Source organism: Mobula birostris, chromosome X, assembly GCF_030028105.1.
Source record: "Mobula birostris isolate sMobBir1 chromosome X, sMobBir1.hap1, whole genome shotgun sequence".
NCBI classification, from domain to species: domain Eukaryota; kingdom Metazoa; phylum Chordata; class Chondrichthyes; order Myliobatiformes; family Myliobatidae; genus Mobula; species Mobula birostris.
The window spans coordinates 44,972,840-45,000,255 of record NC_092402.1 but is presented as its reverse complement, the minus strand read 5'-3'; the positions used below and the strand labels follow the sequence as shown (position 1 = coordinate 45,000,255).

At 43.3% G+C, this 27,416-nt stretch overlaps 1 protein-coding gene across 1 annotated transcript in view; it reads right to left on the bottom strand.

The window, feature by feature from the left end:
* The window catches only part of raraa (retinoic acid receptor, alpha a), an 866,000-nt gene extending 839,594 nt beyond the window's left edge, over positions 1-26,406 (bottom strand). The window contains exon 1 of the mRNA XM_072249116.1: positions 26,164-26,406. The gene's annotated coding sequence lies outside the window, so the exon portion shown is untranslated. The remainder of the gene's footprint in view (positions 1-26,163) is intronic.
* Positions 26,407-27,416: the final 1,010 nt, after the last annotated feature.

The window sequence follows — 27,416 nt, the reverse complement described above, 5'->3', positions numbered from 1 at the left end:
CTCCACTTCTTTTTGGATTTCAGACCTAACCAGATCCCCTCTACCACGACTCTGCTCCGTCTAGCGGAATTAGTCCTTACTCTTGATAATTTCTCCTTTGGCTCCTCCCACTTCCTCCAAACTAAAGGTGTAGCCACGGGCACCCGTATGGGTCCCAGCTATGCCTGCCTTTTTGTTGGCTTTGTGGAACAGTCCATGTTCCAAGCCTATACTGGTATCTGTCCCCCACTTTTCCTTCGCTACATCGACGACTGCATTAGCGCTGCTTCCTGCGTGCATGCTGAGCTCGTTGACTTCATTAACTTTGCCTCCAACTTCCACCCTGCCCTCAAGTTTACCTGGTCCACTTCCGACACATCCCTCCCCTTTCTTGATCTTTCTGTCTCTATCACTGGAAACAGCTTATCTACTGATGTCTACTATAAGCCTACGGACTCTCAGAGCTACTTGGACTATTCCTCTTTCCACCCTGTCTCTTGCAAAAATGCCATCCCCTTCTCGTAATTCCTCTGTCTCTGCCACATCTGCTCTCAGGATGAGGCTTTTCATTCCAGGATGAAGGAAATGTCTTCCTTTTTTAAAGAAAGCGGCTTCCCTTCTTCCACCATCAACTCTGCTCTCAAACGCATCTCTCCCATTTCACGCACATCTGCTCTCACCCCATCCTCTCACCACCCCACCAGGAATAGGGTTCCCCTTGTCCTCACCTACCACCCCACCAGCCTCCAGGTCCAACATATAATTCTCCGTAACTTCTACCACCTCCAACGGGATCCCACCACCAAGCACGTCTTTCCCTCCCCCCACTTTCTGCTTTCCGCAGGGATCGCTCCCTACGCGACTCCCTTGTCCATTCGCCCCCCCATCCCTTCCCACCGATCTCCCTAAGCGGAACAAGTGCTACACCTGCCCTTACACTTCCTCTGTCACCACCATTCAGGGCCCCAGGCAGTCCTTCCAGGTGAGGCGAAACTTCATCTGTGAGTTGGCTGGTGTGATATACTGCATCCGGTGCTCCCACTGTGGCCTTCTATATATTGGCGAGACCCGACGCAGACTGGGAGATTGTTTCACCGGACACCTACGCTCTGTCCGCCAGAGAAAGCAGGATCTCCCAGTGGCCACACATTTTAATTCCACGTCCCATTCCCATTCTGATATGTCAATCCACGGCCTTCTCTACTGTCAAGATGAAGCCACACTCAGGTTGGGGGAACAACTCCTTATACTCTGTCTGGGTAGCCTCCAACCTGATGGCATGAACATTGACTTCTCTAACTTCTGTTAATGCCCCTCCTCCCCTTCTTACCCCATCCCTTATTTATTATTTCCCCCTCTTTTTTCTCTCTCTGTCCCTCTCACAATCACTCCTTGCCTGCTCTCCATCTTTCTCTGGGTTCCCCCTCCCCCTTTTCTTTCTCCCTGGGCCTCCTGTCCCATGACCCTCTCATATCCCTTTTGCCAATCAACTGTCCAGCTCTTGGCTGCATCCCTCCCCCTCCTGTCTTCTCCTATCATTTTGGATCTCCCCCTCCTCCTTCCACTTTCAAATCTCTAACTAACTCTTCCTTCAGTTAGTCCTGACGAAGGGTCTCGGCCTGAAACGTCGACTGTACCTCTTCCTAGAGATGCTACCTGGCCTGCTGCGTTCCACCAGCATTTTGTGTGTGTTGCTTGAATTTCGAGCATCTGCAGATTTTCTCGTGAATAGATAGGGTAAGATGGCATTTAGCTGAAGAAAATGGGATCATCTTCTCCAATAAAAGCCTAGTTTTATTACTACATTGACAGTCTGTCCATCTGGAGAGCTTTGTTCCCTACTAGAATGTTAATTGAAATGTCTATCTTCCATTGACATTGACATATTGCTCAATTTGTTTAAAAATCCATTCACATTGGCAGGACTCCATCTATGCCTTTAAAGACAAAACAGAAAATGAAGCAATTTATTGAGTTAAAACTGACATGAAGTTAAAGGATGTTTCAGAACCTCTTCATCCATACACAAAAATTCAATCTCCCATCTGGGATTACTTTGGATAGAATTACCTAGTGAACAGCAATTCTGTTGAATGTAATTAGTTTCAACTGCCAACATTTTCATAAACATTCAAAGAAATTTTTGAATATTGCATCAAAATCTGTTCCTTTAGGATTCTAAGATACCATTGTGTTACCATCTTCCCAAGCCTGTGGCACTAGCTTCTGTTTTTCTGACTGAATATATTCAAAGTTCAAAATAAATTTATTATCAAAGTACATATATATCACCATATACAACCCTGAGATTCATTTTCTTGTGGGCATACTCCACAATAGAATCAATGAAAGACCGCACCAACTTGGATGTTGAACCAGTGTGCAAAGGACAACAATTCGTGAGTGCCTTTCCCTTAAGAGGTATAGATACCTAAAATTTTAGTGCTTCACCAAACACATAACAGTCTATCAATCATTATGCTTGTCTCCCACGGCAGAGAAAAAGTAACAAGCTTTTGACCACAGGTCAACCATTGGCACGTGCTTCCAAGATGGGCAACATCTTAAATTATATAATGTCTAAAATAACAATTCTGGTATGTGATTTAACAGTTTTAAGCAAGAAAGACTATACGATCTCACTGCCGGTCTTTTAAAAAAAAAGTCTAAAGACCAAAGTCCATAACTAAAAAGCAAACATTATATGCCATATAACATCTGACAGAATCTACGGCATTCCAAGTCAATTTTAACTTGACATTTGAAATGAGTATTTAAGTAAAAGCTGAAAAATCTGAATCAAGTTACATCTGGAGTTTACTACAACTGATCCTTTAAGAATCATGCAATTGAGAGGGGGAAAAAAATCAGTTACGCTTTTCTTCCTGTTTCCCATATTTGTGATGAAAAGTAGATAATTGGGTATTTACTTCAATCCTTTGGAATGACAAATGGCTCCTTCGAGATACATAGTGGAAGCACATTGTAATTGATAAGACACCTCTGAAGGTCCAAACACCTTTGGGAGCAACTAATTAACACAAATATTCTAAAGTCTTTTGACAAGAGAGCCAGACACCCAAAATTAATGTTGTCAGGGCTGTCTGAGTATACAAATATGGTAAGTACACAAAAACCATTGATTGCCTATACCTGTTACCATGTTTGATATGCTAAGTGACAACATCACTCTGGTCTGCCAGCTTGAACTCAGGTCAACAGTGGAGCAAATAAACTTAGCCATCTTGCCTGGTTTGATGCAATCCAATTAACACAATCCCAATTGTTTTAATGTTTGGCTCTTACATATGCAATCTCTTGGTCTGTGGGGAAGCCTGTGCTTTTAATTTCAATTTACTGCTTGCAATTTACAAAAAAAACACTGAAGGCTAATAGCAAGCTTCCTGAACTTACTTACATTTACAATAAGAACTGAAGCCTGGTTCTTGTTTGAATTGATATCTGTTATATTCACAACACTCCAGATTACTCCCCAACTCTTGGCCCCTGAACAGAAATCTATACCACGAAGGCCAAACTTTTACGAGGATCTAATAAAGTGGGGCAGTGAAAATGCTCTTCACTTTAGATCCCTTCCCCAATTACTAACCTATGTGTACCTACATCTACACTATCTAACACCCCTAAATGGCTATCCACACTGCGTAAAGATGGCAATAAAATACTCCAAAAATTTGATCACATCACCTTCGCCCCTTCAATCTCTTATAGCCAAAATATCAGTAGTGGCTGTCAGTAGTTGCTCTGTGGGCAGGGTCACAGAAAAGTAACTTTGTTTCAGGTTTACAATTAACAGTTCGCATTCCATGCTATGACAGAAGATTATCAGAATGAGATCCTGACAACCAGTCTTTTTAATTGATCTTCAAGAAGGTTTGGGGTGGTCTCTACCCAAATAGTTGCAAGGACCTTGAACTGGTGGTACCCCCTCCTGGATTGTCCTTTCGATCGCTGGCCCAACCACCGAAAAAGCTCAGCTTATTTGTGTCACTCCCTTCCGACATTGCGTGCAATTTCTTCTCTCTTTCTCAGTCCGCTCTGCCATTGAGGTTGTGGAATTTGACATCTCTGCCTTAACTCTGATCCCTTCCCATCTATTTTCCCCCCAATATCCACCTATTCTGATCCTTACAACTAATCACCTACATCCAAGAACCACCCTGCATTACGAAGTATAGTTACCATTGTACTTTAAACTTTATTCACAGTTCACTGACATTCTCCCACTCTCCCCCTCCTTCCCTCCTGTACTTATGTTTCCGTTCTCTTTCATCTGCAGGTCTTCTTCTATCAGGTATGGTCAGACATGATACGGCAAGCTGGTGTTCATCACTTAGCTTCTCTGTAATGACTGTTAATGGGTGGACTTGATCCCTTGTTCTGTCTGTTGGGGCGACAAAAAGGTGAGTCATACAGTTTAACCCGAGTCCAGCATTTCCACTGGCTGCCTTGCTGGATCTGTACACAAACACAAGTGTCAGGTGTCAGAAGCATCACCTGTGGCCCTGTCCACCTGGGAGCAAACCCTGCCTTTTCAAGTAGCTCCCTTATCAAGACTTGGTCTCCCAGCTGTGGAAGGATTGCCTTTTCTCCCTCTAGCTCTCTCTGATAAGCAATGCATTGCTGTTATTTTGCTCGGTCCCTCAACACTAAATTGGTTACACAGGTCCTTTACTTACTGGGTCATTTTATCCCTTCAAGTTCCAGGTTCACCACAACCCATAATCACCCCATAAGGAAGTCGCATTGCTCACCCATCAGTAATTCATAGGGGCTGAGACCCAGCGTGCTGTTGGGGTTGCTTGCAATCTCATCAGGATTCCTGGCAACACATCAACCTATGCCTTTCTCATCTCTGTTATAACTTTAGCAAAGGCAGTTTTGATTCTTCAGTTCATCCTTTCTATCATTCCTGAACTCTAAGGATGGTCGGGTACGTGGAATTGCAAAACCGCTTACAGTCAGCACATTTCCTTCATCACTTTCTCTGTGAAATAATCTCCTTGATTCAAATTCACCTGGGCTGGGGTTCTCCACCTGGGGAGAATTTCCTGAGCTAAAATCCGTGCCACTGTGCTGGCAGTGCAATCTCACTGGGAAAGCCTTTATCCACCGGGTGAAGTGATCCAGACAATAGCTTTTTCCCCGCTTTTTAGCAGGAGTCCCATGAAGTCTATCTGGATGTTTTCCCAGGGTGCCCTTGGCCGTGGCTGATTTGCCAACTGCACATTTATGCCCATATCAGGGTTTTGCTGGGCACAAATGATACAACAGTGACAGAATTTCTCAACATCTCTGCCCATCCCTGGTTACCTGCCGGAGGGTCGCAATCATGCTGTGTCTTCTGTGATGCATTACCCCAAGATATAACTTCAGTAGTACAGTATCTGCTTAATACATGGTGGGGTTACCATGACTCCTGCCTCCTACTGAGTCCAGCTCCCATCTGCTCCCTACTTTGCTCCCTCTCTCCTCCATTTCTCCTTCTCTTCTGCCTCCACCCCTTCATACAATTTTACTAAACTGGCTGCAGTAGTTTCTTCCTGCACATTTGCAATTTCAGTTGCTTCTTGTCCTTTTGCTGCCCTTTTTGCCCTGATGTCTATCCACTCATTTCCTTTCTGCTTCTTACTCTCCCCTTTCTGGTGAACCTTTACTTTAAACACTGCCACCTCTGCTGGCAACCCCAATGCTTCCAGCAGTTGTTGTCATAGATGCCCGTGCTGTACATCTGCTCATGTTGAGGTTACAAATCCTCGTCATGCCCAAACCATCAGATAATCATGCACCAACCCGAAGGCATACCGGCTGCCTGTACATATATTTGCTCGTCTACCCTTACCGTAGGGCAGTGTGTCTATCAGGGACACCAGTTCCACCACCCAAGCTGAGCAACCTCTTGGCAGTGCTCCTGCATCTAATTCCTCACCTGTTTCTTTCATCGTGGCCCATTCAGTCTGTGACTTTCCATCTATGTACCTCTGAAACCTATCTATAAAAATTTCCTCTGCTTCCCCTTTCAGGAGTGTTTCCCTCACACCAATATCTTCTTCCTGCTATTTCTATTTGGCACTCATATGTCTCCACCTCTGTTCGGATGGTGCTTGTAGGATCCACTCCAGTGTCCTTTACTATTGTCACTGATTTATTGGGGATGAGAACTGCCTCCCAAGCAGCCCTTCTGCTGTTGGTGACTGCTCTCAGACTCCATGTGTTTAGGAGCTTTATAATGGTATCAGGAGTGTGCAGAACAAGTTGTCCCATCATCGCAACAGGTTCACATTCTTGCACTGCCCACGATGCAACAGTCTAATGCTGCTACACAGTGGAGAACACTAGCTACAACAGGTGCCTGTTTTGTTGAATAATATGCCACTGGTCTTCTTGTGTCTCCATGGGCCTGCACCACCGCTGCATTGACATACCCTCCCCCATTGCTGCAGTAAAGGTGAATGGGGCGAGCCACATCGGGTAACCCTAACACAGGTTCAGAGACCAGGGCTTTCTTTATGGAAACATAGAAAACCTACAGCACAATACAGGCCCTTCGGCCCACAATGCTGTGCCAAACATATACTTGCATTAGAAATTTACCTAGGGTTACCCATAGCCCTCTATTTTTCTAAGCTTCATGTACCTATTCAGGAGTCTCTTAAAAGACCCTATCGTTTCTGCATCCACCACCGTCACTGGCAGCCTATTCCACGCACTCACCACTCTCTGCGTAAAAAAAAACTTACCCGACATCTCCTCTGTACCTACTTCTAAGCACCTTAAAACTGTCTCCTCTCGTTGATTATCTGTAAAAACCTTGTCCTCATCTGGCTCCCACTTTACATCCTCCAGAGGGGGCTTCCCTCCTTTGATTAAGATTTGTATTGGAGCCACTAGTGGAATTACGGCAGTAATTGAATAGACCCATTACCTTCCCCCCTCCCCTACCTACGTTGACTGGCCAGGGCATGGAACTGATTGCAGAATGTCTGTCATCTGACATGTCCTTTCTTTCCTGCAAAAATATGTACCCTAGGTACTGTACAGTTTGCTTCCCTATCTGAGCCTTGCGTAGGCTGGTTTTAAACCCTTCATCCCACATTATTTCTAAAACACTGGCTATCACCCCCAAGTTTCCTGCTTCATCCTCCGAGGCAATTAGTAAACCATCTACGTATTTATTGTAAGATGGTTGAGCAGTTAGGTGTTAAACTGAGAACCAAAGTCTGTGCCATAACCTTATGAAAAATGGCTGGGCTATTGTGGAACCCTGGGGGAGTCTGGTCCACATATAGTGCTGTCCACCCAGACTGAAGGCAAGTTGGTCTTGGGACTCAAGTGATAATAGGAGACCCCAAAATCCATTAATGTCCAAGACTGAAAATTTTATGTTCTGGAGACAGGCCATTCAGGATTGTGGCAGGGTTGGCCACAACGGGATGCCATCTCGGTTATTGTTAATTGAGATGATCCATCGGGTTTCTTTACTGGCCATTTAGGCGAGTTAGTGGTCAGTGAGATTTCTTGTAATATCCTCTGGTGTTTTACTATCTTCACTATACTCTGGACAGCTGTCAGTGCATCAGATTTCATAGGATACTGCTTATGGGGTTTATGCAGATCCTCTTCTATTTTAACTGGGTTTATCTTCACCTGACCACAATCTTGCTTGTGTCTAGCCCACATATTTTGGAACTGCTGACAAACAACTCATATACACCATTTTGGCTCCAGTCCCTGATGATTGGAGTGGCTGTGGCTATGTTGACTATGTTGTGTACTCTATTGGTTCTACATGTTCACTGCTCCTGACTTGTCCATATTAATTCCCTCTTTCTGGTATCTACAACAGTTCTGCCTCCTCAGTATGTCTATTCCGAGGATAATACCCTCATTATTTGGACAGAGCCAGAAATATGCTGGAAGTTGCAGTCCACAGATTGAGTATCTGTGACTCACTTCTTTTCTCCTTCACTGTTCTCCCCCTATAGCCATAATATACTGTAAACAGCCTCTCCAGTCATTGGCAAGAGTAGGTCAGTTATCAATACCCGTGCCCACTAACATATTTCACTGCTGACCCCCTAACAATGCTATTGTGTACATCCATGAGTCACCAGTGCTGATGATGGGAGGCCACCACCAGCTATTTTTCTGACCTCAAGGCTGTCTTTGCTATTTCTATAATATGGTCAGCAGTCAGATTGGACAGAGAGAACATTGTCAGAGTTGGAGACATGGGTTCTGTTGTGGTCTCTACCTGTCTTGGTGAATGACTCTCATGTCTCCATCCCCTATTAGAACACTGTCTCCAACCATGGACTGAGAGACCACAGCTGTCACATTATCTCCTTTGCCCTTCTATGTATGTCCAGTGTGGCACTCTCTATCTAAGTGCCCTGGTCAGTGGCAAACAAAGCAAGATTCACAGCAGCTACATCTGCTACAGTCATCTTACTCTTTCCATTCATTTCCCTGACCCACGAAACTATTGTGGAGTAGTCTGTTATCCCCAAGTCTAAAACCTCCTGGTGGGCTGAGCTCAGCCCTTCCTTGAGCATTTTCAGGAAAACGGGATCATCCCTCCCTGGATTGCCCAGCCTAAGTATTCCTGCTGGCCTAGTATTTTTGATCTGCATAGTCCATAGCAGGTTTATTGGCCTTCCAAATAACTGACATTATCATTTCCCAGCTACTCTCACCTTCTCCAAGTCACTGCCTCACTTCTGCATTGCCACATGCAACTCTAAGTGAGGGCAGTTCAGACAGAATGCTCTTCATTTCTCCTCTGGTGAAGGGTTTGTAGATGGTGATCATGAGTGTGAGTGGTTGGCCAAGATCATCATGGTTCTGATCCTATTGTTGCCTGGTCTCTCTTGGTGCCATTCTAACAGACAGTACTAAGTATAACCTCTCCTGCTTGTGGGTACTTTCCCACTTGTCTACTCCCTAGTCCAGTGCTTCCCAATCTACCTCATCACCTTCCTCAGCAGTTTCCCATGGCTGCTGCCCAGTGAGTACCCACCTGCTAGGCCTTATCACAGTCTGCCCAGCTCCCTGACTAACTCATTCTTGTATTGTTCTAATTGTTCAGCCTGTTTTTCACCCACGGCTCTCTCTCTCCATAAATGTTCCAACTGTTCCTTCAATCTGTCCAGTTCACTGTTCCCTGTATTCATCCCTTTCCTTCTGTAGCTCTACTATGTATGCTATGTGATTCCAGACACTTAGTTCTTCTCTTGCAAATGTACATGGCACAGAACAACTGCTGCTTTATCTCCCTTCCTCCTTGATTGGTTTTTCCACCACTACCAATGCTCCTGTGGACTCCAGGTCTTAACCCACCAGGCTCCGTTCACTGAATGTTCAACCTTCTCAAGTTTATGGAGTATAGCTCTGTGAGTTCTCTCCGCTTCATAATTGAGACCATGATGTTGCTGTATCCCTTTAATGTAGAAATTTAAGTATTTCTGCACATTTGCCTATCTTAGGCTTTGATTCTCAGGTTTTCCCACACATAGACACGCACAAAGAATTCCCCAAATGAATATACACGCACCCTCTGGTGTCCCAAACAGTCTCTCCCACACTATCCAAGTTTTCCCAGTAGCCACGTTACACTTAATCCCTTGCCCACCGAATAAGTATACATGCACCCTCTGACATCCTGAACAGTCAGTAACACTTTTTTTCCCCACAGCCTCTGTTTTTGGCACTACAACCAAACCCACAAGAGAAACAGAAACAAAAAAAAATCCAAAGTTCAAAGCAGGCATACAGTTCTTAAAAATTACATTCACAACCTCAAGATTAACCTGAAGTATTTTACTTGCATGTAACTGAAGTGTGGTCACTGTTGTCATGTGGGAAAGATGGTCATGAATTTGCAGATATGTTCCTATGAGTCGCGACGACATAATGAAAGGTACTGCTGTATTTCAGTACTGCTGACTGAGAGATAAATACATGTAGGAGCTAAAAGTAACTGTCTGCAGAGGGAACCAGCTCACAATCTATCCACCCATCATATCAGGCAGCACCTGCCCCACATGTAGTAGTGTCTGCTGGTCCCATTTTGGCTTCATCAGAGACTTGGAGTGGAAGTCATCATTGAGCCCTAGTGATTCCTAAAGAGAGGAGAAAAAGGGATAAATAGTGCCCTGTTCACCTTCAAAATCATGTCCTTCATTTAGACAGAGACACACCAAAAGGAAGAGAGGGGTAGAGCACATAGGTAAAAAAAATTGACATAGGAGAACAGGTAAAAAGTACATATACAAGAGGAAAAGACATTCATGCATGACAAAGACAAACAGGTCCATTGATACAGTGGCCTCTACACAAAATACACCTTTATTATCTATTCCTTAAATATGTTTTTTTTCTAGCAAATGTAATTGTTAAATGACATAGTTGCAAATACTTTATAGCTGGTTTTATTAACTACATTTCTCGGACTGGTTCTTCGATTCTACAGTCTTTGTTCAAAGATATTCGTGAAAAATCACTGTAAAATGATCTGTACAAGGCTAGAAAGAGAATAAAAAGATACATTGGAGTGTTACACTCCAATGATTTTACAAGGCAATAATCTCAAACTGTTCCTGTGGTTTATAACCATCACCTAAAAGCCCCCAGCTGATCACTGCAGCTGTTTTCCTTTATAGTCTGTTATTGCTGGTGGTGAGTCAGACAATAGCATGTCATCATCAAAGTGTGAAGGGAAAGTATGTCAGGAAGCATGTGTGACATTTATAAAAAGTACCTGTCAGAAACAAGACTAGTTTTGTTATATATCAGCCTAGTTCCCATGGCATTGCTCACAACAGCAGAATACAATGTTATGCAACAAAGGGACTGAAATCAAGAAAGTACAGAGTATCATAAAAAGTGGAAACCCTTCCAGAAAACCAAACAGTTATCCAAGACCTGATATCTGTGAATGAGGAAGATAAATCCATCTATAATTTGATCAATCCAAACCAGCTACAATGTATGATCAGTCTAACACAAACATCCCATAACTATCCCACCAACCTCCAAAATAGCAACTTCTGCCTCATTTAGCCACTACATTAAACAAGGGTGCAACCATGACATCCTATTAATAGTATCAGACAAACCTTTAAGATCAAGTCACATCAATATCAGGGCAGATCATCAAAGCCTCTAAAGGAAGGATGATTTTTCAAGATAGAGGAGGAGAAGGAAGAAAAGGGGGAGATATTTCCAGAGCTGAAACCAACAACCACCAATAGGGCAATTAAAAGAAACTACCTTCAAAACCAGAGGAAAGGAACCTACAAGATTTAGAGGACTGGAAGGTGTTGTAGGGATGGAAGTGGGTGGGAAAAAGTAGTGATGGGGAAACTTGAAAACAAAGATGATGACGATATCATATTTGAAATGTATTTGGATTTGAATCTGGTACGAGTTCGCAAACGCAGGCATAATCGGTGAACAAAATGCAGGCAGCAAGGTTTGGAATGAGCAGATGTTTATGTAGAGTAGCAGCGGGAAGCTCTATAATAATTAGTCTTTGGCAAGATATTTCTACCTCCGCTGAAGCAATAACAGTGCTATTAATTTCTATCAACCAGAAATGTTTTTTCTCAGAATAATTAAAAAAACCACAACAGCACTTTCCTTTGGAGAAAATGTCCTACTTTTCTCTTATTCTATCTGTGAAATGTTTTCTCCCCAATTCATCAATTTACCCAACATCTGACATTTCAGAAAATTCTACTGTTGAAAACAAAGATTTTAAACCAAGAATAAACCTGTGATGTGGTTAAGAGTCCTTTATGTTAAATGCATACAGAACATTTCAAAAATCAGAACCAGGTTTAATATCACTGGCATATGTTGTGAATCAATAGGTACATTTAATATCAGAGAAATGTATACAATATACATCCTGAAATTCTTTTTCTTCACAAACATCCACACGAAAACAGAGGAGTGCCCCAGTGTTGTTTTGCAGCAGCAATACATGAAAAGAAAAAAGAAACTGTTCCTCAAACATTTATTTCCCCAAACATTAAAACTGATGCTCAGATGGGCTCCAGAGCTAAATAGGTGCAACAAGAATATTTTTCAAAGATGCATCTTTGATTCACTTCAGTAATCAAGGAGAATCAGACCAAAATTTTAAGATTTATTAAAAAAAAGTTCTCCCCTCTTTTAAGTGATTTTCTATCAAGTATAACGGGCACATTATCAAACACTTGGGAACCCTACTGAAATGATGGTTTTCCAACAGCAAAACAACCAATGCGTCAATGCAAATACAATTCACAGTGAAAATCCAGCAACAGAAGTAGCAAAAAATCGCATTAAAATGCAAGGCAAAAGCAGTCCAATTTCATCATTACAAACCTGTGAATATGATAGTACAAAATTAACAATCATAACACTGAGAAAAATTCCAGTGAAATTTGAGGAACATTTTTGTGCAAAGACAAATTACTTTAGGTATTTTGAAATTTGTCTGGAAAAGGACATGAAGTTGACAGCAAATGATTAAAATAAAACAACCACCACTGAATCATACTTGCTGCAGCTCAGACTACCTGGATGAGATGTTCTATAGTGAATTTTTGGCACAGAGTGCAACTTAATGTCATGAGAATCAAATGTTCTGCCATAACACCATTCCCATGCCTAAAAGTATTTTCTTTAAAATTCACTTAGCACTGCAGCCATACTGAAATAAAATTGTACTTAACTCAATATACTTTTTTGTGCATGATCTGCATAAGACCACAGAAGCAGAATTAGGCCATTCAGCCCATTGTGTCTGCTCCACCATTCCATCATGGCTGATCCCAGAACCCACTCAATCCCATACACCCGTCTTCACGCCATATCCTTTGACGCCCTGACTGATCAGGAAACTACCAACTTCCGCCTTAAATATTATGATGGACTTGGCCTCCAACACAGTCTGTGGCAGAGCATTCCACAGACTTACTACTCTCTGGTGAAAATAACTCCTCCTTACCTCTGTTCTAAAGGGTCGCCCCTCAATTTTGAGGCTGTGCCTTCTAGTTTTGGACACCCCCACCATAGGAAAAATCCTCTCCACATTCACCCTATCTAGTCCTTTCAACAGTCGGTAGGTTTCAATGAGATGCCACCACATTCTTCTAAATTCCAGTGAGTACAGGCCCAAAGCTGCCAAATGCTCCTCATATGATAACCCCTTCAATCCTGGAATCATCCTCATGAACCTCCTCTGGACTCTCTCCAATGACAACACATCCTTTCTGAGATATGGGGCCCAATACTCCAAGTGCAGCCTGACTAGTGTCTTATAAAAGGTCAGCATTATCTCCTTGCTTTTATATTCTATTCCCCTTGAAATAAATGCCAACATTACATTTGCCTTCTTTCCCACAGACTCAACCTGTAAATTAACCTCTGGGAGTCTTGCACAGGCACTCCTAAGTCTCTCTGTACCTCTGATGTTTGAACCTTCACCCTATTTAGATAATAGTCTGCACTATTGTTCATTTTACCAAACTGCATTATCATATATTTCCCAACACTGCATTCCATCTGCCACTTTTTTGCCCATTCGTCCAATTTGTCTAAGTCCTGTTGTAATAGCATTACTTCCTCAGCACTACCTACCACTCCACCTATCATCCACAAACTTTGCCACAAAGCCATCAATTCCATTATCTAAATCATTGACAAACAATGTGAAAAGTAACATTCCCAGTACTGACCTTTGAGGAACATCACTAGTCACCAGCAGCCAACCAGAAAAGGCCCCCTTTATTCCCACTTGCTGCCTCCTGCCTGTCAGCCATTCCTCTATCCATGCAAGTATCTTTCCTGTAATGCCATAGGATTATATCTTGTTAAGCTGCCTCATATGTGGCACCTTACCAAATGCTTTCTGAAAATCTAAGTAAATGACATCCACATCCTCTCCTTTGTCCACCTTGCTTGTTACTTCCTCAAAGAACCCTAACAGATTTGTCAGGCAAGATTTCCCTTTACAGAAACTATGCTGACTGACTTATTTTTATCATTAATCTCCGAGTGCAGGTGTCCCCCGCTTTTCGAACGTTCGCTTTACGAAACCTCACTGTTACGAAAGACCTACATTAGTACCCTGTTTTCGCTTTCAGAAGGTGTTTTCACTGTTATGAAGAAAGGCAGCGTGCGATAAAAGGCATCGCTCGCCCCGAGCAGCCGCTCTCCCCTGGATTTGCCTGTGAGCAGCCGTTAGCAAGATGAGTTCTAAGGTATCGGAAAAGCCTAAAAGAGCTCGTAAGGGTGTTACACTTAGCGTAAAACTAGCCATAATTAAGCCTTTCGACCGTAGTGAACGAAGCAAGGACAAAGTGAGTTTGGCTTGTGGAAGCTGACGAAGATGATGTTGAAGAGGTTTTGGCATCCCATGACCAAGAACCGCAATTGGAAGAGGAAAGGATAACAATCGAAACCGAATGCAGTAGCGAACTGAACGTGAAGCAACTGCGTGAGATTTTCGTTGCAATGATAAAGTACGACTTTAGATTTGAAAAGGTACATAGGTTTAGGGGATATTTGCAGGATGGTTTGAGTGCTACAAAGAACTGTGTGATAGAAAAATGCGTGAGGCTCAGCAGTCAAGCAAGCCTTCCACATCAGCCACAGCAGACAACGAACCTCGATCTTCGACATCGAGGCGGGCAGTCATAGTAGAAGATGAGCTGCCTGCCCTGATTGACGATGAAATGACACCCCCATGTCCCACCACCCCAACCCCCGGGCCCCGGACAGATACTGTACCGATTTGCGGAGAATGCAACGGTAGCCGGGAGGCACACGGCACATCTTTATGAAAAAAGCCAAAATAAACAAGCTAATTAATTACGTGTCGGCGGCACCTAATTAATTAGCATGTTTATTTTGGCTTTTTTCTTAAAGATGTGCTGTGCGCCTCCCGGCTACTGCTGCGTTCTTCGCGGCAATGTATTGGGTCGGCGGCCCGGAGGGTAGGGGCCACTGCACCACCTAACCTGCGACGACTCAGTCTACACACCATCATCAGTGTGCTCGGCAAGCTGTCTTCCCGATTCCGGTAAGTGATACTATACTGTACATACATTATTTCTACTTTATATAGGCTGTGTATTTTTATGTGTTATTTGGTAGATTTGGCAGCCTCATAGCTTAGAGGTTACTGAAGAGCGCGTTTATGCCAACAGTGCTTGCGTGAGATTTTCTGCCGAGAGCGCTTGCGTGAGATTTTCGCTACGGAGATCTGTGCAGGCAATCGTTGTAGAGAAGTATTTCTACTTTACATAGGCTGTGTATTTATCATATCATTCCTGCTTTTACTATATGTTACTGTTATTTTAGGTTTTATGTGTTATTTGGCATGATTTGGTAGGTTATTTTTGGGTCTGCGAATGCTCACAAAATTTTCCCATATAAATAAATGGTAATCGCTTCTTCGCTTTACGACATTTCGGCTTACGAACCATTTCACAGGAACGCTCTACCTTCGGATGGCGGGGGAAACCTGTACCTCAAAACTTCATCCTTAACAATAGACTCCAACACTTTCCCAACCACTGAGGTTAGGCTAACTGGCCTATAATTTCCTTTCTTTCGTCTTCCTCCTCTCTTAAAGAGTGGAGTGATATTTGCAATCTTCCAGTCCTCCAGGACCATGCCAGAATCAAGTGATTCTTGAAAGATCATGCCCAATGCATCTGTTATCTCTTCAGCAATCTCTCTCAGGACTCTGGGATGTAGTCCATCTGGTCCAGGTTACTTATCTGCCTTAAGACCTTTGAGTTTGCCTAGCACTTTTTTCCTTTGTAATAGCAATGGCACTCACTCCTGCTCCCTGACACTCATGGACCTCTGGCACACTGCTGGTGTCTCCACAGTGAAGACAGATGCAAAGTACCTATTAAGTTCATCTGCCATTTCTTTGTCCCCCATTACTACCTCACCAGCATTATTTTCCAGTGATCCAATAACAACTCTTACTTCCCTTTCATTCTTCATATAACTGAAAAAACTTTTGGCATCCTGCTTTATATTATTGGCTAGTCTGCCCTCATCCCTTCTTATAGCTTTTTTAGTTGCCTTTGTTGGATTTTAAAAGCTTACCAATCATCCAACCTCCCACTCACTTTCGCTACCTTATATGCCCTTTCCTTGGCTTTTATGCAGTCTTTAACTTCCTTTGTCAGCCACATGGATCTCTCTATTCAGCACCTTTAAATACACTCAGCATTGTCAATGGTAAAACTGAACATTCTATCAGCCCAAAAACGATACAACTCTTTCAGCAAAAAAAAAATTCAAACATCTGCAGTTGTATTAGTACAGAAAGCTTTACAGCTAAAACGTGCGCTTCACCGAAATATCCCACTGAAGTACCAAACATAATAAGAAGCCCAAAATGAATGGGTGTTCTGTAAAGTCACCCTAAGAACAGTAGTGTCTTATCATTTATCTCAGAAACTGGGACAGACCAGTAAGATTAAAGTGTTTGCTAATTTTCAATCATTTTAAGTCACGTGAACTTAATCCCCAGATCATGGAAGTCTATTGTATAAAGCCACCTCAATGTCAAACTGTCAATTTTTTCAGTTCAAAAGATTAGCAGATACAACAAAAAACATATGATTTGATTCTACAATCTATGTTACAGAAAATAAATAAATGCACATGAATATGACGTATCTATTAAAAGATATCAACGTAGTTAAAAACTTTCAGATAAGAACTACTCTGTATAGTATCAAGGTATACTTAGATCCAGGAAGATCTAAAACGTCATGCACTAAATGAGCTAATTCAAAATAAGAACAGTTAGCCACAAGTGATCTTGCATTACCCAGCCAAGGATGCTCGTTTCTTAGTTTAACAACTTATCCGAAAGACTGCAGATCAAAGTTCAAAGTAAAATTTATTATCAGAATACATGTCATCACATACAACCCCAAGATTCTTCTTCTGCGGGCATACTCAACAAATCCATAGAACAGTAACTGTAAACAGGATCAACGGACAGGAAACTGGGCAAATGGAAACACAATAAATAGCAATAAATAATGAGCATGAAATAACAAGATAAAGAGTCCTTAAATTGAGACAATCGATTGTGGGAACACCAGAGGTAGAATGAGTGTAGTTATCCACTCTTGTTCAAGAGCCTGATGGTTGAGGGGTAGTAACTGTTCTTGGACCTGGTGGTGCAAGTCCTGATGCTCTTGTACCTTCTACCTGATGGCAGTGGCGAGAAAAGAGCATGACCTGGGTGGTGAGGATCTCTGATGATGGATGCTGCTTTTCTACAGTAATGTTTCATGTAGATGTGCTCAATGGTTGGGAGGGATTTACCCATGATGTACTGCGCCAAATTTGTTGGATTTTTCCATTCAAAGGCATTGGTGTCCCATAACAAGCCGTAATGCAGCCAGTCGGAACACTTTCCACCACATAACTAGAAGTTTGCCAAGGTTTTTGATGACATGCCGAATCTCTGCAGACTCCTGAGGAAGTAGAGGCGCAGTTGTGTTTTCTTTGCAATTATATGATGGGCCCAGGACAGGTCCTCTGAGAACGTGACACCCAGGAATTTAAAGTTACCGACCCTCTCTACCTCTGATGAGTACTAGCTCAAGGACCTCTGATTTCCCTCTCCTGAAGTCTACAATCAGTTCCTTGGTCTTGCTGATATTGAATGAGAGGTTGATATTGTCACACCACTCAACCAAGTTTTCAATCTCCCTCCTGTATGCTGATTCATCACCACCTTTGATACAGCCCACAACAGTGATATCATCAGCAAACTTGAATATGGTGTTGGAGCTTGGATATGGTGATCAGATGCTTTCTTAGATTGTTCTCTGGAACGCCAGTCCAGATTATGAGTTCAAGTCACATCTCCTCTGATTTAGAAGCCCCACATCAATTCAGGCAAAGGGGGAAGATAAGAGAAAAAACTGTTAACAATACACTTCAAAGTCTAAAACTGATATTGCATTATGCTGCACAGAGGCACCAGTTTCAGAAGCCAAAATAACTCAACTGTATATTTTTTTTAAGTTAAGAGTTTTCCGCTGACTAGTGCACAATCCAGACATTCTCTCACCACAGGCAACCTATCAGGAATTATTGGAATAGTACATGATGGAGGTCAGACAGAACTGTTGACAGAGTACCCTCAACAAATGTATTCCTTCAGTCTTTGTTTTAAACCTTATATGAAAAAAAAACCCTCCTGCTGTAACCAAGCACATTTTTAAACAACCCTTTACCTCTGCTGATTAAAAAAAAAATCAGAAATCCTCTACCCTCTGATCTACAGTTAGGTGGTAAGTGACACAAGGCACAGCTGAAACAGATCAGAAAATTCTCTGCTTCAGTCATGCTCTGTAAAATTAGTTGCTGTAACCGGGAAGGGTGCAACAATTGATCTCAGTGTCCTCATAGTTAAGCTGACTTAAGTGTGGGATTCTACATTTGACCAAGGCTAACATTCTCATTGGAAACACCACAAACTTCAAGTGGATGACAGTGGAGTCAAGGCTAGATCAAAATTCGTGCAAGTTCTCCAATTCTGATGGTGAGCTCAAGAAAGAAGTTCACACATTAAGAGTGAATATTTGAAATAAGGTGCCAAAATGTTAGTTGGCTTTGAGATTTACAATTTCATTACTAGATTGTTAATTACATTTATAAATCAAGCTAGGTTATTTTCCATTGAGATCCTTTTCCTCAGTGAGACCAGATTCTCAAATCAGAAAGGAAGGGACTGATTTCATGAATAGGTACTTTAACGGCTTTCCCAAGTCAAAATGTGTCAAAGATCATTTTGCATTTTCAGACATCAATTCTCACGCACATAGCGACAGCTGAGCCCCCAAACCATATACACAGCACTGTTTACAACCTCACAGCTAATGAGTTTTGTTTCAGAATTCTATTCACTGTTGTAATATGTACAAATGTAGCAGCAAACAAGCACAGCAAAGTCCTAGAAACAGAAAAAAAAAAGGATATTAGAACTAAGATCAGGTTTCTGATATACAATATCCGTAACACAGTTATTATAAGACAGTATGCATAATGATGTCAATAACCAGTGCAAAGGAATAATATATTAACTTCTAGAAGTTAAAGTTAAATTTAAGTTGAATGGATTTGCACATGCACTACAGGAACCTCATATTAGTCTGTATACACTCAGTGGTCACTTTATTCAGTACAGGAGTAGAACTCAGTGTGGTCCTCTGCTGCTGTAGCCTATCCACTTCAAGGTACAACATACTGCACATTCAGAGATGCTCTTATGCACACCACTATTGTAACACATGGTTATTTGCATTGGCGACCCCTTTCTGTCAGCTTGAATCAGACTGGCCATTCTTCTGTTCTCTCTCATTAACAAGGCATTTTCACCCACAGAGCTGCCATTCATTGGATGTTCTTTTGCTTCTGACACCATTCCCATATAAACTCTACAGACTGTTGTGTGTGAAAATCTTGGGAGATCAGTAGTTTCTGAGCTACTCCTGTCACCCCTTCTGGCACTAACCATTCCAAGGTCATCACATTTTTCCCCATTCTGATGTTTGTTCTGAACAACAACTGAGCCTCTTGACCACACCTACATGTTTTTATGCATTGAACTGCTGTCACATGATTGGCTGATTAGATATTTGCATTAACAAGATGTACAGGTGTACCTAATAAAGCGGCCACTGAGTGAATATTGCCAATTTACCAAGCTGGAACCGAATCATGCACTTTCATTAAGAAAAATAACAAACTAAAAGCACCACATAATGATAAATGGACAAAGCATATCTGTGCTGAGATAATGTGACATCCATGTTCATTATTTACAAATGAAAACAGTGAACTCTGCGACCCAGTGGTGTATCTTATAGAGCTGCTGCCTCGCAGCCACACAGTCTAGGATTCAATCATGACCTTGAGTGCTACCTACATGCAGCTTGAACATTTCCCTTTTACCCAATGGGTTACTTCTGGATGTTCTGGTTTCCTCCCACATCCTGAAGGTGTGCAGGTTGGCAGGTTAATTTGTCAGTGTAAATTGTCCCTGCAGTATCCAGTATAAGTGGTACAATCTGGATGGAGCTGCTAAGAATAAAAATTGAGATTAATTCAGGATTAGTGTAAACACCTGAACGACAATCAGTGCAGACGCAGTAGCTCAAAGATCCCAATTCTGCACTGTGTTCACTCCAAGATTCTTAAACATTAGCAAATTGTAAAAAAAAAAGTACTAACACATTGATGAGCAAACCAGCTCAGCCAGGGCCAACCTGAGGAGGGGAATCTCTCAGGATAAACACATGTACAAACAGAGAATCGAGGAGCATTTCAACTCCTCGGACCCCCTGGCACATGTGGCACGGCATACAGGTCATTACAGACTTCAAACCATCTCATACTGTGCCCCCTTCCAGCTCCGCTCCCCTCCCTGACGAACTCAATTACTTCTACGCTCGCTTTGACCAAGAGAACAAGGAGGTCACCCTCAAAGCAGATCTCCCACCTGGTGAACCGCCTCTCTCACTTTCCACCTCCGATGTTTATGCCACCCTGAGCAGGGTGAATGTACGGAAGGCAGCTGGTCCGGATGGAATACCTGGCCGTGTGCTCAGAGTCTGTGCAGGGCAGTTGGCCGGGGTCTTCACAGACAGTTTTAATCTGTCCCTGGCCCAGACAGTTGTCCCCACAAGCTTCAAGATCGCCACCATTGTGTCAGTAGTGAAGCATTCCACTGCCACGGGCCTGAATGACTTTTGCCCAGTTGCACTCACACCCATCATTGCAAAGTGCTTTGAGAGACTGGTTCTATCACATCTGAAATCCTGTCTGCCCACTACCCTGGACCCCCATCAATTTGCCTATCGCACCAACAGGTCAACAGAGGATGCCATCTCCACGGCACTTCACTCTGCCCTGACTCACCTGCATAGCCCCAACTCTTACATCAGAATGCTGTTCATTGACATTCGGCATTCAATACTGTGATCCCCTCCAAGCTGATCGCCAAACTTCGTCCGCTTGGTATCAGCTCATCCCTCTGCAATTGGACCTTGGACTTTCTGACTGACAGACCCCAAACAGTTAACTGAGACAACCTCTCCTCCTCCACTCTCACCCTGAACACCGGCGTGCCTCAAGGCTGTGTGCTGAGCCCTCTTCTGTATTCCCTTTTCACCTATGACTGTGTTCCTGTACATGGTTCTAACTCCATAATCAAGTTCGCAGACAACACCACGGTGGTTGGCCTGATCAGAGCGGATGACGAGATGGCCTACAGGGACGAGGTCCAGCACCTGGCTGCGTGGTGTGCCGACAACAACCTGGCCCTTAACAACCCAGAAGACCAAGGAAATCATTGTAGACTTCAGGCATGCTAGGAGTCACACTCACGTCCCCATCTACATCAATGGAGTTGTAGTGGAGCATGTATCAAGCTTCAAATTCCTTGGTGGCCACATTTCTGAGGATCTCACCTGGTCCCTGAACTCCTCCATCCTGATCAAAAAGGTGCAATAGCATCTTTATTTCCTGCGGAGCATCAAGAAAGCTCACCTCTGTCCCAGGATACTGATGGACTTTTACTGCTGTACCCTTGAGTGCATACTCACCAACTGCATCTCAGTGTGGTATGGCAATTGTCCCGTATTAGACAGCAAAGCAGTCCAGTGTGTGGTGAAAACTGCCCACTGGATTATCGGCACCCAATTGCCCACCATTGAGAACATCTACCATAAACGCTGCCTGGGCAGGGCGAAAAGCATTATCAAGGATGCATCTCACCCTAACCATGGACTTTTTACTCTCCTCCCATCCGGTGGGTGCTACAGGAGCCTCCGCTCCCGCACCAGCAGGCACAGGAAGAGCTTCTTCCCTGAGGCTGTGACCATGCTGAACTTCACATCACAGCGCTAAGCAGTATTGCACCCGTATTGTACTGTCTCAGTACTTTTATATTTGTGTGCTGTAACACTTACTTTTTATTCACAGTTATTTTGTAAATAACACTATTCTTTGCATTTCTGGTCAGATGCTAACTGCATTTCATTGTCTTTATATCTGTACTCGGCACAGTGACAATAAAGTTGAATGTAATCTAATCTAAAGGTTCATAGACAATTCGCACAAAGCTTCCACAAAACGCACTTAATTTAATCATTACACAATCTATTTGAATGGTGTTAGCTTGCCAAAAAAAACTTTAGCTAGGAACACTGAGGACCCTCTAATGCTATTTGTGTTTCATGAACCCCGTGACATCCATCCAACAGGGGCACAGATTAATGCTGTCTCCAAAAGACAAAACCACCAAAAATGCAACACTCCCTCAATGCTGCATTGAAAACGTTAGCTCTAGGCCAGCTGGTGGCGCAACGACATCAGCGCCAGACTCTGGAGCGGAGGTTCCCGGGTTCGAACCCAGTCGGGTACACTCCCGAGTACGCTTTCCATCCGTGCCAGGTTGAGTGTCGAGATCGCTACTCAACCTCGTAAAATAAAGGGAAAAATGCTGCAAAATATCTGTGTGAGGAGTGACACGCCACACAGTCTCTCTCTCTCTCTCACACACTCTGCGCCTTGTAAAGGCATGAAAAAGACATCGTCCCACCAACATCGCGCATGTACGCAGACGCACATGCCAAAAAAAAAAACGTTAGCTCAGACTACAACACTGCAGATGCAACCTGCCACAGATTAGACTTCAATCAAAATGTAAATTTGATTTTTCGTTTCAGCATACCAAGAGTTGCACCTTCAAAAAAATCTTTGGGAAACATTCCAAAGCAAAAATACTGCAGATGTAGGAAACCTGAAATGAAGCAGAAACTTGGAAATGTTCAGTAGGTCTGACACATCTGTAGAGAAACATCTTTCATCAGAACTGGAAAAAGTTAGGGGATGAAGATACAAAGAAAGCAGGGGAAGCAGGGTAGGGGAAGTGAGAATTTAAGAGCTCAGAGATGGGATCAAAGGCACCAAGATGTAAGTACCAGAACAGGTGAAAGAATTTGGTAAAGGCTTGAATACATCAATAGTTGCTTCAAAAATCAAACTGCAATGACCTTATTTTGAGCATGCGTTTGATGAAAATTAGGAAGCAATTACAAAGGTGAAACTCAATCCTAGATATTATTGTTATAAGACAGAATAAAAGGAAGGTACTCCTCAACACATTAATTCTCAGAAACTTTGTTTGGTGTTCATGTTTTTACTTAAATAAGCCTAAACAGAAGTTAGGTAGATAAATGCAAAAATAAAATGAATGTCCACTAATCAGAATTTTAACTAAATTACCAGAATCCTTATCCACTGGATACTACATAGATTTTACAAAAGTAGTTTTGTTTTAGGTCCAGTTCTCCACCAACCATAACAATGCCTATAACTGATACAGGTATATATGTTCAGCTGAAATTTAAATCACTATGTTGTTAAATCACTACTATGTTGCTTTATAAAAGTTGATTGGGAAAATAATTCTGTTACTGAGAAATTCTATCACCAATGCAATTCATGCAGAGAAGAACAGACTACCTCAGACTCATTATGAGGAACTAAATTCCACAGAACTCAGATGGTGTTAGAAGATGTGACAGTAATGATTTTAATAATTTTAAGAGCATCATAATCTATGATAAACTAACGTGGTTAATCTTGGTTCAGAACTGTTAACACCAGGGATCCTTTATCAAGAACAGACTTTTGCAACAGTTCTGCTGTCTATTATTTATAGAACAATACAGCACAGCACAGGCCCTTCGGCCCACAATGTTGTGCCAACCCTTAAACCCTGCCTCCCATATAACCCCCCACCTTAAATTCACCCATATACCTGTCTAGTTCCTCACTCAAGGAACATTCAACATGCCAGTCCAAAGAGCCATCACTGACGGGCCATTCAACCCTGGAGGATATCATACCAAATCTCCTCTAGAGTATATTCAAAATTCACATATTTGCACTTCCAGCAATGGTCAGTGCTATTACTGGTCCAGCTCTCCTCCACCACCCCCTCAACCAAAGAACTCAGCATAAATCATCTTGGGGTCAGGCAGCACCTATGGAGGGAAAAGGACTAGGACCCACCAACTTCCTCCAGCACCTGTTGTGTTGCTCCAGCATCAGATTAATTTACATATCACATGTACATTAAAACATACAGGGAAATGCGCTGTTTGTGTTATCAACCAATATAACCGAAGGATGTACTGAGGACAGCCAGCAAGTGTTGCCACACGCTCCAGATGTTCAGCAGAACAACACAAATAACAACAACAAAATGATAGCAAAACAAGCACTTTTCCTTCCTCCCACCCTGTCATACAGAGAGTCCTCCAACCCCAGGACAGGCCATCTCCAGACCTCCAGCAGACTGTTGGGCCTCTGACTTCCTCAGTGGGCTCCGAGAACCAGGACTTTGGCCATTGGGCCTCAACTTCCAGACGTCGAATCGACCTTCAGTATAGACTCCAGGACTTGCCGATGATAGGCTCCTGAACTCCAGGCTCACCGACTTGCATACCTCAGGAATCACCGGCCCTCGTGCCTCCTGCCAGCATGGACCTGACTCCGGGATCCACTGTCCTGGGGGGACTCACTACCAGCCCTCGCCCTCACTGGTCTTTGACCACACCACTTGCCAGCCACACATTCATCCACAGATTTCCTTCATCGCACATTCACTGATTCCAGAATCTGCATTCTTCGTGACTCCACGCTATCATCTTAGTTTCCAAGGACAGGATTAAAACCTTCAATATATCAGCTGGATTTTCCATGATCCATGTTCTGTGTTCACTCTATTAAACAATCAAAGTTCTTAGTCCTGACTGTTAACTAATAGCATTCATGATGTAAGGACTGGAGAAACTCATCAGGTCAGGCAGTATATATTAGGGCAAATATATTGTTGACATTTTGGGTCAAGATCCTTCATTTGTCAATTTCCCTCCATAGATGCTGCCTGACTCACTGGGTTTCTCCAGTGCGTATGTTACTCCAGATTCCAGCATCTGCAGTCTCTTGTTTCTACAAATGAACCACTTCCATAGAACACTGGAGAGTGGCTGCCATCCATGAATGAGACTCCAGCTACTGACAGACAGGCCTGCCTTTCACAACCTCAAGGCATCCAAAAGTGTAACATTGTTGCAAAGCTGACAATTTGTCCACAACATACTCACACAAATAGCAATATCTTTAGACAACCCAAGCAATTGATTAACGTATAACATTACCCAGCGTCTGCAAAATCTCATGTCTATGCTTAAAGTATAACACCAACCAGAATAATGGAGATAACACAGCCCTTCTTCAAAACAGTTACAGTACTTAGCTCTGTGCCTAATCCATCATTCAGTGACTCAACTCCAGATAACCGTGACTTTCTTAAGTTCCATACCATCTTGCAACAGAATGCATTTTGCATCCATGTGAAAAGTATGAGGAAAAATATCCAAGTGAAAATAAGCCCTCTATGGCATAGAGTTTCCGTTTAACATCGAAACTGATAGGCAGCCTCCGATCTTTCTATCCAGTCTGGATTTTTTGTACTTAAATCCATAGTAAGAACTCCTACCCGAGGAGCTATGAGCTACTAGATTGTCCAACGTGAAAGATTCTGTATCAATAGAAAAACAGGATGCAAGACTTTCAAAATAAACTAAGTTTCAAAGACTATCCACGCAAATGATATTCATCTCAAAACAGTGATTTCATGAAGACTAATAAATTAACTAATGGGTAAACAGTCTTTTGCAACAAACAGTGACAAATACACGGTGTGTGAACTGAACAGCATCATGGAGTGGATTAGAGCTGAGTTTACAATCAAATTGACTTTCACAGGGGTGGGTATCATGTCTGCAGCCCAACTGGGAGTAGTTTTGGTGGGACGATCCGGTAAAACTTTGCCCGGTTGCCTTTAAATCCCTCCCCATAGAGCTCACAGGCCCCGCCTGAGGCTCTCTGCAGCCCCGCCTCTCGATTTACCTCTTCCCTGCCACTCGGTGGGTCTCGCCTGGCCTGGCGCAGCGTTTGAAGCCGGGCCGGAGCCAGGCTGTGTGGGCATACTCGGGTTGCAAGAAGAGGAATCACACCACGCGGGCCCGGGGCGCTGGTACTCACCACCTGCAAGCGGCCAACGGTGGTTCCGACGCAGCCGGATCCTCGCACACAGTTCGGCGCTTCTAAGGGGGACTTGACTGACTCTAGGCGGGAGCACCGCCAGGTCCTGATACCCGCCGGATTACCACCAGCTGTTGATGGGGGTTGATCCCAAGCGCCTGCCGAGGTCACCACTGTCAACTGCTTGGTCCAGCCGCTCTCGAGGTCATTGACCGGCTACTCAGTGCTGGCGCCCGCGAGATTACCATAGGCTGCTGGGTCTTGGCGCCCGTGAGATTACCGCGAGCTGCTGGGTCTTAGCGCCCACCGTGTTACAATCACCGCTCGGTTCGGGCACCCGCGATGTTATCAGCTGCTGCTAGGTCCTAATGCCCTCCTAGGTTTCCAACGGCGGCTCGGACCGAGTACCCACGAGGTTGTATTCGGCTGGTAGTCCCGAAACCTGCCTGGATTGACGGTCCTAACCCAGAAATTAGTCACAGTCTCTTTCCCAGATTAGAAATTTAACATACTAGAAGGCACAATTTGAGAGGAGCGAAAGTTTAAGGGAGAAGTGCTGCAATGGGCTGCTGGGGAAGGTGACGGAAGCAGAAACGCTAGTACTGTATAAGAGACTTTGGGGGCAGGCATATGAACATGAAGGGAATGAAGGACGACAGAATTAGTTTAAATTCTTCATCGTCATCACGGACTGAAGGGTCTGTCCATATGCCGTGCTATGTGCTCACCCTTTTTTTTAAATTATCACGACCCACATTCTCGGGTGCAGGGGCTTGTCATCAACACTTGATTTTAGAAACATAGAAAGCCTACAGCACAATACAGGCCCTTCGGCCCACAAAGCTGTGCCGAACATGTCCTTACCTTAGAAATTACCCAGGGTTACCTATAGCCCTCTATTTTTCTAAGCTCCATGCACCTATCCAGGAGTCTCTTAAAAGACCCTATGGTATCCGCCTCCACCATCGTCACTGGCAGCCCATTCAATGGACTTACCACTCTCTGCGTAAAAAAACTTACCCCTGACATCTCCTCTGTACCTATTTCCAAGCACCTTAAAATTGTGCCCACTCGTGTTAGCCATTTCAGCCCTGGGAAAAAGCCCCTGACTATTTACACGATCAATTCCTCTCATCATCTTATACACCTCTATCAGGTCACCTCTCATCCTCTGTTGCTCCAAGGAGAAAAGGCCGAGTTCACTCAACCTATTCTCATAAGGCATGCTCCCCAAACCAGGCAACATCCTTGTA